The 13330-nt window shown below is 36.7% G+C and overlaps 1 protein-coding gene across 2 annotated transcripts in view; it reads right to left on the bottom strand.

Annotated features, from left to right (window-relative positions):
- The window catches only part of Ip6k (Inositol hexakisphosphate kinase), a 60965-nt gene that overhangs the window by 27723 nt on the left and 19912 nt on the right, over positions 1–13330 (bottom strand). The window contains exon 1 of one of the 2 annotated variants that reach the window (XM_077434344.1): positions 10414–10541. The exons of the other annotated variant lie outside the window; for it this stretch is intronic. The gene's annotated coding sequence lies outside the window, so the exon portion shown is untranslated. Of the gene's footprint in view, positions 1–10413; positions 10542–13330 lie in introns of those variants that run through there. 2 annotated transcript variants of the gene reach the window in all.

Genomic DNA, 13330 nt, shown 5'->3' with positions numbered 1-13330 from the left:
CGTAAATAAGTAACTCGAAACCTTACAACGATTTTATATAACTTCTCTCATAATAGCGACGCGGCTATAATGGTTTTTCTAAATCGGAATAAGTTTAAGCTCGAAAATAAAAATCACACACGGCGTAATATTACGCCGACAGATTGATACCGATATGAAATTCCACGTGTGACGCAAGTGCGACATACGCATATTCATATTATAATATTTGATAAAAATCACTGCCTGAAATACGTATTTACTATCGGCCGAAATCACCATTTTCCACGAGTTATTATTATCGTCCAAAGGGACGGCAAAATGTGTGGAAGGAGTGGTGGCAATGCGTCATAGCTATTTGAAGGGCTTCGCGTAGGGCTTCCGTGAACAATATTGCCTATTATCTGAATAAATAACACAGGAAATGTAAAGCTTTCAGCACTTTCTCTTTGTGCTGAATGGTTTGCTGTCTCTATACTAAAATTTCACACATATTTTATAAAATAATCAAGTACTTACATACATATACATATGTATGTATGAATTAATTTAGAGAATAGTAATTCACTAAATTAATTGCCGATGTACAAGATTTTTTAATTTATCATATGTACTTACCAGGAAGGCCTAAGAGGTAAACACCAATGCGCCTTCCTGGCCAATTACAAACATTGCAGGATTTTTATTACATAAATCGCGGAATTTCAAGAATCTGAAAATCTCGAAATTAACTATTAAGTAATTAATCCATAGAGATATATATGGATTTAATCTGATACGTAAGTCATATTCAGATAGCGGTGTTATAGTGGGTAGAATGTTTTTTGCCAAATTGAAGGAGGAACCATTTCGACTTGGAGTCACGAATATTCAAATCTGACCAGCAGCATTAAAGATTAGCACGGGATGGAACCCGGCGGCCTCTCGGTGCTAAATATAAAGGCAACCACCGAGTCATGCTCCTGTCATGTAAGATGTAAGTAAAGATAAAATTTTCACAAAAAAAAAAATAATAGTATATTTGTTGGTGTAAACGAGCCTTAAGACAAAGAGAGATTTCGATGTAGATCAAAGGAGAAAGTCGTCTTTTGCAACGCTTAAATAATAAATTTCCATGTCAAATGTGTGCCAATAAGACGGAACACATTCAATGATTTTTTTTCGAATGAAAATTGAATAATACATTGTATAAGTAATTATAAAAATGCACTTGAATCATCATTAGCGTAAGAGAAAGAGATGGAATGTCTCGGAAAATCTCGAAAAATTCGGAGAACCGAATAGGTTGTTATTTTGAACGAAAAATAATAATGCCAATAAAAGTGCATACGTCATCGACATTTGGATTGTTTGTCAGTCGAAAACAAATGGGTCAACGAATATTTGAATAAATTCAGTATTCAAATTCGACAATCTCACTGGCAAAACACGTAGTGCAAAATAGACGAAAACCAAAAAATAATATAAAAATAAATTTAAAAAAAAATTCAACGTTCCAAGATTGTCTCACTCAAAAATACTAATTGGCGTATGATACTAGACAAATGTTTTCAAACAAAAAAATATTTTGCAGTGTGAATTCATATATACATACATGTAATAATAAAAAGAGAAACACCAAAGTACTGCCTACTATGGAAACGTTTAAAAATAGTACATTCAATAACCATAAGACTGTGATAATAATAATACAAGAAGGAGATTGTAGTCGCACAGTTTACCATATAATAGTACTACTAAGACCACATCTCAAGTTCCAAGTTATGTAAATACATATAAGCAAGCGTCAGTAGTAGATCTCACTATAGGACATTTATATCCTTATCTAATCGTGGCCTTATTCGAACAATAATCGCACGCATTTCACCATGGAATACTAGTTCAATGTTACGAGAATATTTACATTGTATCAGAAAATCATTCGTCGCTCATTTTCGTGTCGCGTCGCTTCACCGTGCAATCTCAATATTACGAGGGGAAAAAACACGTTTATTTAGCAGATAAAGGAAATAACTTAAATGTCACAGAAAAACATGTCGGTCAGTCGACAAAGCTTTTGACATTTTGAATTTAACACGTCAAAAAGATCAAAAGACAACACCTTGACACATGAAAACGCAAACAGGGCGGGGGAGGGGGGGGGACTATTCAAACCGGAAAGTACAAAGACTCTAAACTTACAAGGTAAAAAAAAATCAACATTTCCCACACACACACACAGTTCAATGAAATCTTTCTGATTTCCATATACAAATTCTGAAAATGTTTCTAGTTTGAAACGTATCCGTCTTTGTCCGCTTTTGAATGCAATTTTGACGAGGCTTATAAATATTTAGATTGGCCGAGAGCGGCCATTGTGCGGTCAATGTGTATCAGAACGCACACGAGTTCGGAATTGTAATAACCAATGGGTTCCAGAAATAAAACCAGAGGTCAAGAAAATCGCATCGCGAATCCGAATCTATGCATCGATTCGCCAAAATATAAATAAACACCGACCTTTGAGAGCGTTCGATTGAAAGTGGAAAATCTAGATTTTTCCAGTCAATGAACCGCAAATTTTCCACAGCCAAAAAAAAAACAGCCAATTCAATAGCTCGTAGATAAGAATATGTGCGGAGATAACTATTTTTTAAATACTACATATAATATAATGTGTACTGTGAATGTTTTGACTGATACAAGTGTTACATGTAATATAACAATAATAAACCTTGAACCAATTCGACCACTTTTTAATAAATTCAATGCAAAAAAATCTATATCGGTGCAAAAAAATGTTTACCGAAATGAAAACAAACGAGCTAACTGTGTTGTAAGGAACTTTGAACAGATATTGAAAGCGAATTTATGCAGTTTGAAGCGATTCACCTCGAGACCTTTTGTAGATAGGGAGTGACGTCACGCGTTAAAGTTTGATTTTACATAGACCTGATTGTAAAGTAAGTTGGGTCCACAGTCACTCAGAGTATTTAATCGCTTAGTATGATTGCTGTATATTAAGATTAGGCTGAATGGTACGGCACGGGTCGTGCTTCTGGGTGCAAGCTGTGAAGGGTGTATCTTTATGTCGTCGTTAAACCATTGAATGCTGACCAACGCCGATCGGCATTTTTCCAACGAGTCCATGAGCCTGAAAAACGCCGATAGGCGTTGTATTTTGAGCATGTACAAAGTAAACAATAATAGTACCCGTTAAGCCTTTTCATGGTACCCGTTAAGCCTAAGCCTGGCATCTACATCATATTTAGTGACTTATGGTCAATTAATTAGATCTAATCAGAATATGGTTTTTCCTTAATTTTATTAGTATCCTCTTCTTTTATCTATTATTTTTTACTATTTTTTCTTTTCTATGTTTTTTGTCATATAACTTTTATCTATTGACAGTGTTTTCGTTTGTTATTATTGTTTATATAATAATATCAATTGAAATAGGCTTTTACCTGTATAAAATAAAATAAAAATCAAAACGAAATATATATATTTTGGCATTACATGGGATACTCCGATATTGGATACGAAATGTCTACATTAGTTGATTGTTTATGTGTATAATAATAATATTAGGTAGAGATGGGCGAAAAAGAACGACTGGACTTTGTCCCATTCTTTTTTCTAGTGACTATAAATATTTTCACACTGAAATAAAAGGTCAAAGTCGCTTTACAGCATTTATTGTCAGAGGTCCATGCGAGACCGCTCGGTTGAGAGTGTTAGATCTTGTCTTATTAAGATGATAGTTTAAGGGAACAAGCCCGCTCACTTGTATCTATTAATCGGGTTAGATGGTATGGATCTCGCGATGATGAAGTGGTGCGTGTTGTCGACTGCTCGCTGGAATGATGTGTGAAGTAATACTAAATATATGTCACATCTGGCGTTTGTACGCTTAGATGCCAAGTACTAAATCTCCAGATTCCGTTTAGATGTAAAGTTGAATAATGTAGAAAATGTAGTTACTAAGTAGCTGGGTGATCGATGCATTTTCTTTATAAAGGGGCCGAACATCAACAACTATGCGCAAACAAGTTGGACGTGTTTTCCTTGCTTTTATCATATTTAACAGATTTTTTGATGATCTCATAATTGAAATGCTAATAAAACACTTTAAAGCACTGACGATTTTATGCCAACAAGGAAGTGTTTTCTCAAAGATATGTCTACTTCTGCTGCGCAATGGGTCAGAAATGCTACGCAACCCGAAACTTGCACGTGTGAGTAGAACTTCAAAGCGAAAAAGATTACTGCGTAATGAAAGTTTGCACAGCAGCAGTTGCAATTCTTGCGAAATTTGTCATAGTACATTTGAATACGAATCGAACAATATTATTGAAAGCGGTCTATGTATGTTGTTTCCAGCATAGCACGATAGCAATAAAAATTCTCCATATCGTTACAAAACACTCAACACTCGCAATTAAACAAAACACACAGCACACGCATACACACACACGTTCAATTGAAACAAATCAGAATTCAAATTCATAAAACGGGAACCGAAAATAGCTACTGTAAGCGAATAAACATGGGGGCTCGTCTGTTAAAATACCGCTGTGTTTACACAAAGCGGTATTGAAACAGGCACACACAAGACCAAATAAATTTGCATTTGAACATAATAATAACAACGATCGGAGATAACGGATCGAATCCAATAAGGAAAAACAAGTCCCATTGAGAGACACAAACATACCTATTAGCTGTACGTCCAGTAGTAGCACTTGTAATACGCACCGTTTAAGGTTCAAGGTTTTGATACCACGAATCAACAACCAATAAAAAAAAACTGTATACAAACAAACAAACAAAACAAACTTCTGCGTCATCGTGATTCGGCTAAATGGGCAAATAATGGGATGCAATCGTCTGCGTAGTCTAGAAGCCATAAATTCATTGTCGTCAAGGCGAAAAAGCACACTTCCTGTCTTTCGATTGTCAGGCACGTTAAGAAAGACAAAACAAATCAATAATATGATACAAAACAACCACAAAGGGTTGAATCTGTTAACAGTGAGCATGCGTCGTCTATACATTGTGGTCTAACGGTTAAGTAAGTTTAGATTCTAACCCAACTGACTGCTTTTGCTGCGCAGTGTAACCTTTTGCATACAATAATGTATACATATAGCAAACGGCTGAAAACAGCTTTTATACATTAACCCTTTGAATGCTGACCAACGCCGATCGGCGTTTTGCCAACAAATGCAAGAGCCTGAAATACGCCAATAGGCGTTATTTTTGAGAATGTAAAACAAAAACAAGAATACTACCCGCTAAGCCTTTCCAGGTAGCATTGAAGAAAAATGTATTGCACATGGCTCGTGTAATCCGTGTCCATGTTTATAAAGATGGAATTTCTGAATTTATATAGAGATAGGACCAGAAGCGTGCTTTTTCCAGGAAACAGGGCAAACTACAAAGCTAGAGTGCAAAAAGTTCATCATAAAAATGAACAATGCACGGTGAACAATGAACAACGCAAACTTGCTCCGCTCTTTATTTATAACCATAGCAGAAGCAGAATTTCTCGATGGAAATCCCCAACTGCTGAGTATTTTATATTGTGGATTGGCATTTAGATTTTGAGCATTAAATTTTAACAACAATGAAGAATATGTAACTAGTTTTGGAAAAATAGACTTCTTTGTTTATTTTATATTGTTGCAAGATATATTAGAGAGTCTAAGCACACCTTTACAAAACTCGAAATCCTCAGCGGTAGTTATCTGGGATTTGTTTGGATTAGTTATAATTTTTATACCTGCTTTCTACTGGATTTTTAAATAATTCTAGTTGTAAATGTTGGCGAAATTTTCAGCGTGGCGGGCTTTCAACAGAAACGACGTCAGCACTAAAAAACGGTGACACGACAACTCGTTCACAGATTTTCCGTAAACTGATGATGCGCTCCAGGCATTACGTATACGGCCATCTCTTTCTCATCCCGTCTGTTCACCATGATCTCGTTTACTCTGCCATTACGTATGCAGCCATCTCTTTCACAGACCATTTTTTCACCGATAACAGACGGCCTGTGAAAGAGATGGCTGCATACGTAATGGCATAGTAAACAAGATCATGGTGAACAGACGGGGTGAGAAAGAGATGGCCGTATACGTAATGCCTGGAGCGCATCATCGGTTTACGGAAAATCTGTGAACGAGTTGTCAGGTAACCCTCAAAAACATATCTAATAAGATTGTGTTGCAGGTCAATACGCACCAAAATCAGAAACAACAATTCTTGATTTTATTCATACGCATACATATGTATGTATGAACACACCTTCATTTTTTGATTGTCACCAAGTGAAAATCGCCCCGCAGTACAGGTGTATTGACGAAAGTCGACCTTGACAAAATTACACATATGCGTGCTGTCACAACCTCATGAGACAGATTAACATTTGAAAACACGAGTATACCATCACTAAAAAGCATATTTTTGTAAAAATGACAGAGCCGACTGGTACATATACTTTGAACAGGGTGTGGTTCAGCTGCTAGCACAATCTTGATTAGCACATGTAACTTCACACCTATCATAGCCTTAAGCTAAAGCCTTGCATTTAAAGAAGCCAACATATGTATTTATTTGAAGGCTTTATATACATAAATAAGCAACACATTGCAACAGAAATAAACGATTGTTGAAGCATGAATGTCTTCTCGTGTTGCTTCTGCATCTGCAAGACTTGAATCCGGTACACACAACGACACAATAAATATTATAGCGAATGAACATAACGTAGTATGGTGTGGTCTTAATATCGACAGGGCCTTTATGTTAACGTGGGTGTGGTTTTCATCTTGCATCCTGCTCGCACACAAACAATTAAACTATACAGCTTGCATTCTGCTCGTACACAGCCATACTTGAGCAGTATACAATACTGTGGTCACATGATGTCGAAATGTCACCAGCTACAAAGGTAATCTAACACGTCAGGATCCATTTAATTGTGATTTTAGACCAGAATTAGAGGATACGAAGACATTCAGCCAAGTTTTCAAGAAAAAATTAACAAACATACTGTTACGTACGCCGCGGATTGAGCGAATTGCACTTAGACCAACGGATATCTGTTATCGGCTAACTACGTGCATGCACTTACTTCCAAGGATTATATCTGGACTCTAAGTGCATTTAGGCTAAACAATGACCGTTATTAGTTATTTCTCAGAATCGGTACGGGGAGACCCAATGTCGTGGAAATACATATCCGAATACGTGACTATACAACAGGTAAACAGATTAGGCGTCCTGAGAGATCTACCCTTTATAAGGCGGTACGTAGGCGATATCAGGTCATTCTGGACTGAGCGGTGACAGTGCGTGTAACTCCTTAATCATCAATAAATGCTGTGAAACGACTGTTGGCCTTTTACTTGGATCCTCCACCCACCCCTACGCAACAATACAATCAAACTATGTATAAAATTGAGCCGTTGCCACTTAACCTAACCACCAAGAGGTTGTTGAATTCGATCCCTGGATTGACCTCGATTGAAAATAGTTTATTCGGAGTATTTCTGTAATGCTGCTAGTCAGACTTGGATGCAAGTCGATCGTCTCCTATCAGAGTTTGCCAATTTATTTGATTTCATTGTCGAAAAGATTCTTCATCAAATTGACGAAAAACATCCTTAGTCACCACTACATACTTGAATATGATTTCAAAATTTATAATCTTTAAGTTTATGTTCAAGTGTAATACTATAGATCAGAGCATCGCAACCTGGTGACCGCGGAACTTGTAGTAGCGTACGCATCATTTTGATCTAACGCGTGCGAGCGAGATCGCGTGTGAGGGAGAAAACCGATGTTAGTAAACGTTTTGTCACCGATGTATGTAGGGACTAGCTAGCGACTGCCGATAAAGTACATTTGTATGCATGTACGTAGTTCCGCGAATACCAAAAGGTTGCGTGGCTCTGCTATAGATCATACCAATCAGGGGCAATCCTATAATGGCATTCAGTAGGACTTGTCGTCCATTTGGACGTGTTGCCCACCTGACCATGTCCGCGGAAACACATCCGCGAGCGCCTCAGCTCTCGTGTGAAAACACCCGAACGCAAGCGCATCTAACGGTCTAAATTTAAACAGCGCACTGTTAAACATAAATAAAACATTTCCTTTAAACGAAATAGATGAGTGTACCGCGTGAAAATATTTGGACGCACTGTACACACAACGGCGGTTAGCACACACACACCATACAATGCAAACAAGGCAGTGCAATTTAAATATTTGAACGTGAGAAAAGAATTTGCAAAAAGGAAATTTTGCGAATTTTCCAACACAATCACGTAACACAGCCGATACACACTCGCATCGCGTATGCGAAACGGAAAAGACCTTGCGACGTGTTACGCGTATCGTCGAAATTGGAAGACATACCCATTTGTTTTGTACACATTCATGTTGTCCAAACTATATTGCACTGGTGCGTATTCGCAACGAGCAAAACACAAACCAACTAATCGATACTATACAATAAACACTCAATTTAACGATGTGCTTCCGTCTACATGGGTAGAAGACCTTCTAGATATGTATTAAATACGTAGTATGTTAGCATGTACGATGAAATAAAATATAATATTTTTTTCATACGAAATTCTAAACTTTATCGAGCTGTTGCCCTCGAGATGGTAAGTATGATGATTTCCATCAGGCAGGTCATCAACTGATTGTGTTCAACTGGCGGGATTGGCCTCGCGAGAAAATGCGAAAATATCGGAAAATATACCATTTTATGAGGCAACTACATACATATATTACTGAATAAATATCAAAAAATGTTAACAAAACCGCAAAGTATGTACATATGTACATAAAATGCGATAACACGTTGAGTAATTATATAATCTACTTAAAAATTATCAATGTACATATAATACTAAAACATGAAATAATGAGAGTTAATCATAACCTCACTTCTCTTATTCTATTCGGATCTAATACCAACAAGTTCACTTGGCTTCTGACATATTAACCCTTTCAAATGACTAGCATTCAATATTGAATATTTGTCATGTGTTTTTGTAAAGGCTACCTCGTAGAAAAGAGTTAGAATGGAAAATGGTGAGGTACAATTATTTAAAATATATTTATCATTTGTCATTACGGGTTTTTGCTCCAAGGCGATACCAATGGAAAAAAAATTGTACATATGTGCTTTGTATGAATTTATAACATTATAAATAGTAGGTAATACATGATGATAGGTTGCTAATTTGTTTGGAACCGTTTCAACAATAGAATTCGATAAATTGGCAAACTTTGATGGGAAACGATCGCCTAGAGTCACATACATAAATCCAAGGTCTGGCCAGCAACACCAGACCAGGGATTGAAATCATGACCCCTCAGTTGAAAGCATAATACGCTAACCTCTGAGCTATGTTTCAAGACGAAAACATTTCAACATCTGTCAAAGGACATTCTTCTTTTTTTAGCCCTAATTTCAGTCTCAATGTTTTCAGGACACTCTTTCAAAAGAAAACTTAAATAAAAAAGTTCACCCAACCATAGAACATAGAATAGAAAATTCAAATCTTTAGTCAAATGTGCACTTCAAAATAAAATCGATCGTAACATATTCACATAAGCGATATTTTCCATTGAAATCGATTACTAATGCAATTTCAAAAGTGCGCAACAATAAATGGAAATTTTCTACGTATGTACCAAGGCAAGCGAAAAACCGTTCAATTTTAAATTCAAATACAATGCCCCCCATACACATGAATATATTTTTCACACGTAATAAATGAAAATGGCGTTTCAAACAAACTCATGTCGGAAAATGGAAAATTTCCTAGAAAAATATTTCTAAAACAAAAGTCAATATTTACATGTTTGATTGATTAACTTTATAGGTTTTATCGCTGTGAAATTTCACACCCGATAACCAACTCCAATAATAACTAACCATACAGGCTTCACTTAGCATGTACAAAATACATGGGCTTAAATAATAACTATTGTAGTATTTGGTGCAAACATCAATTACATTTAGCCACTACGTAATTGAATATAACCAATAAAAAAAACCGGTACAAAATAAATTAAAATTTTATAGCACTACTATTCAAACCGATTATAGCGGTTTTATGCGTAAGGCTAATTGAATTTCAAACTAAACTAACATTGGACCTTTTCAACGCCCAATAAGACACTTCAATATACACATTCCATAACTTAAACAATGTAGCACTCACTAGAAAACACACTTGGCTAGTTCCTAGTACTCGCTCAGACCAATCTAACTTTTCGCACCAATCACACAAATGAAGTACTAATCATACACCGGCGAAGATTAGATCAGGAGGTAGAAGCACCAAGCGCAATGCATCAAACACTGACAAATCATTGGAATCGTTCCATAGCATGCCGGATCGATTAGAATCGTACGACATTTACCGTCAATTAATGATGACTGAGGACAGCAAACGCTTCAAGGCGAACGTCTAGAATTACGAAATGCTCCGATACGTACTGGGATTGAATCGCGCGACAGGTACGTCGCGATGCTTGCACAAAGAGCGACTGAGCTTCGTCACCGAGCCATCATCAGATGACGCGCCGTATGATAACACACACACACACTCCCCCCCACCCACACTCGTTTGGAACCGAAATCAATCCATAATCATTCGTGATCATATGGTATAGTAGTGAACGGGAGGGTGGACGCCAGCGCACTGGAGGCTCGAGCCACCATCGAACTGTTCTCTCGCTCTCTCCGGGAACAGACCCTGTCCCTGTCCCGCTCGATAGCTATGTCTCCCTCGGGTGAAGGTCGCGACCTACGCAACCCCCGGGTTTTTCATTGAGAAGAGCCCCCGGCGGGGTTGGGTGGGTAGTAGGTTGGAGGGCGGATGAGTGGGAGATGGGGGGCGCACGCCCCTGGACGCTCGATACGCTTGGCGAGCCCCCCAGAAGGCCGAAGCCTTCGAACCTCCACGCACGCCCTTCGCAGAATTTAGTAAATGTCAGAGGGTAGTTGGGAATAAGCATATTATACTTAACGTTAATTCGTGTGGTTTCCACCGAAGTACAAAGCAATATTTGCTATGCGGCTACCCTTTGAATACTGACCAAGTCCATCAGCTTGAAATACGCCGATGGGTGTTTTTTTTTTGAGTGTGTAAAAATAAACAAGAAGGTAAAAGTCGGAATTCTCGACAGGGTGGACCCTCTAGGCTCGGTCAATCCGCTCCTTCCTGTCATTGGTTGCTCTTTGCGAGTACTCTAGTATTGCCGTGCCCTAAATTACCTCGATTTTTACCCGATATATGTATACTGAGTATTTCATCAGGTATATTATACCCTGTCGAGAATTCCGACTTTTACCAACAAGAATACTACTCGCTAAGCCTTTCCAGGTAGCATTGAAAAAAAATGCATTGAACATGGGTCGTGTAATGTTTATAAGGACTGGTTGATACCGGAATTTCTGAATTTATAGCCATAGCAGAATTTCTCGATTGAAATCCCTAACTGCTGATTATTTTAGATTGTGAGCATTACATTTTTACAACAATGAAGAAGATGAAACTAGTTTTGGAAAAACACATTCATTAATATACTTCGTTTGTTTATTTTATGTTGTTATATTGGAGAGATAGATGAAGATATATTGGAGAGTCTAAACACACCTTTACAAAACTCGAAATCCTCGGCGGTGGTGATCTATGGTTTGTTTGGATTATCTACAATTTTTTATACCTACTTTATATTGGATTTCTAAATAATTCTAGTTGGAAACGTTGGCAAAATTTTCAGCGTGGCGGGCTTTCAACAGAAAAGACGTCAGCACTTAAAGGGTTAAACAAAATAATAAGTTTGTGAAGTCCGACTCGGATTTTTATAAATTAAAAATTTAAAAGCAAACTTTTTATAGAGTACCAATATAGGGTAGACTAGAAGGACTAGGCTGCTCTATCTATAATAAAAAAAAATACCTAAAATTTAAAAATATATTCAAATCGTTGACGGTGTTGATATTGTTCACTCTCATTAGCGAGTTCAGAAACCGAATTATAATTAAAAAAAAAAAATATATATATATATGTATATTTTTTTATATTTATATTTTTGTCCATACCTATTTAGTACCCTGTTTTAAAAGTCACTGGTATGTATATTTAGTGAACTGTTGTGGATTATTAACTTGTTTTCGAATTAAATATTGATTTAATCTTAGTTAGTAATTAAATATTCATAAGCAAGTAAAATAATAGATGTGATTTATGTAAGTGCGGAATTGCGTCAAAAAGCCACGACTCCGCGACTCCGACTCCGTCTCCACAACCCTTGAATATTGAAATACTAACGACCGTGTAGGACTTGTTTGCGACGAGGGGGATTCATCAATACCTGATGCATGCAGAACTTTATTGATTGTTGTAGAACTATACATAAATAGATTGTCTGGTAGACCTTTTTTCTCAGATCCGAGCGCCATTTTATTAGTTGTAATTGTGTTTAGAATGCTTACATTATATATAAATTAGAAGAGGCATTGTAAATATAATAAATATAAATACAATAATCACTGGGCGGTAATCGGTTTTGAATTTCAATTATGAAGGATGAATAGGGAACGATTTCAACGGGAAAGACAACAACAAAAGATAGGGGTCAAGGTATGGTTTCTAGATATAATAGAAGGAGAGAAAGTAGAAAGTTTCTTGCCGCATGAGAAAAGGAGAGAGCAGAGGCATAGGAACAGTTTGTAAGGAAATATTGAGATTGAGGATTGCTTGTAATTGTGTTGAATTATAAGAAAAGAGAATAATGCAAGCAGAAGTGATTTTGGAACCATTGAAAACACAATTCAATAACACGTGAGAAAATAAGAAAATTGTAAAATAATTCAAATTAATTTACAAAAATATTATAGAAGAGAGTAAGAAAACAAATAACAGACATAAACCCACAGAGAGAAAATGGGATGCTCGTAAATATCAAATGGTTTTCTTGGGTCAACCCAATATTTTCACTAGAGAGGGAAAAACAAAAAAATAATACTAGAGAGAAGAATTTGGGATAGTAATATATGAAAAACAAGTAAAGGAAACGAGCGAATGTTTCCAACGACTTCCAGACACTACTGAAATCAATTTATGTCAACTTCAAACAATAACCAATAACACCAAAGTGGAGAAATTCAACATGAACTATATTTGGCAGTATAACAAAAGCTCAAAATAAACAGTCGAACACGAAACCCTCAAACAGTGGCGATCATAAACCACGTAATAGGACTTCAGCATCGTGTATTTTCGCACACAATTGCGTACGTACACGTGTAACGTTCAAAACGTGCTGCAAT

The sequence above is a fragment of the Arctopsyche grandis genome, chromosome 7 (assembly GCF_051622035.1).
Source record: "Arctopsyche grandis isolate Sample6627 chromosome 7, ASM5162203v2, whole genome shotgun sequence".
NCBI classification, from domain to species: domain Eukaryota; kingdom Metazoa; phylum Arthropoda; class Insecta; order Trichoptera; family Hydropsychidae; genus Arctopsyche; species Arctopsyche grandis.
Note: the sequence above shows the minus strand (reverse complement) of the source record. Positions and strands in the feature narration are given on the sequence as shown.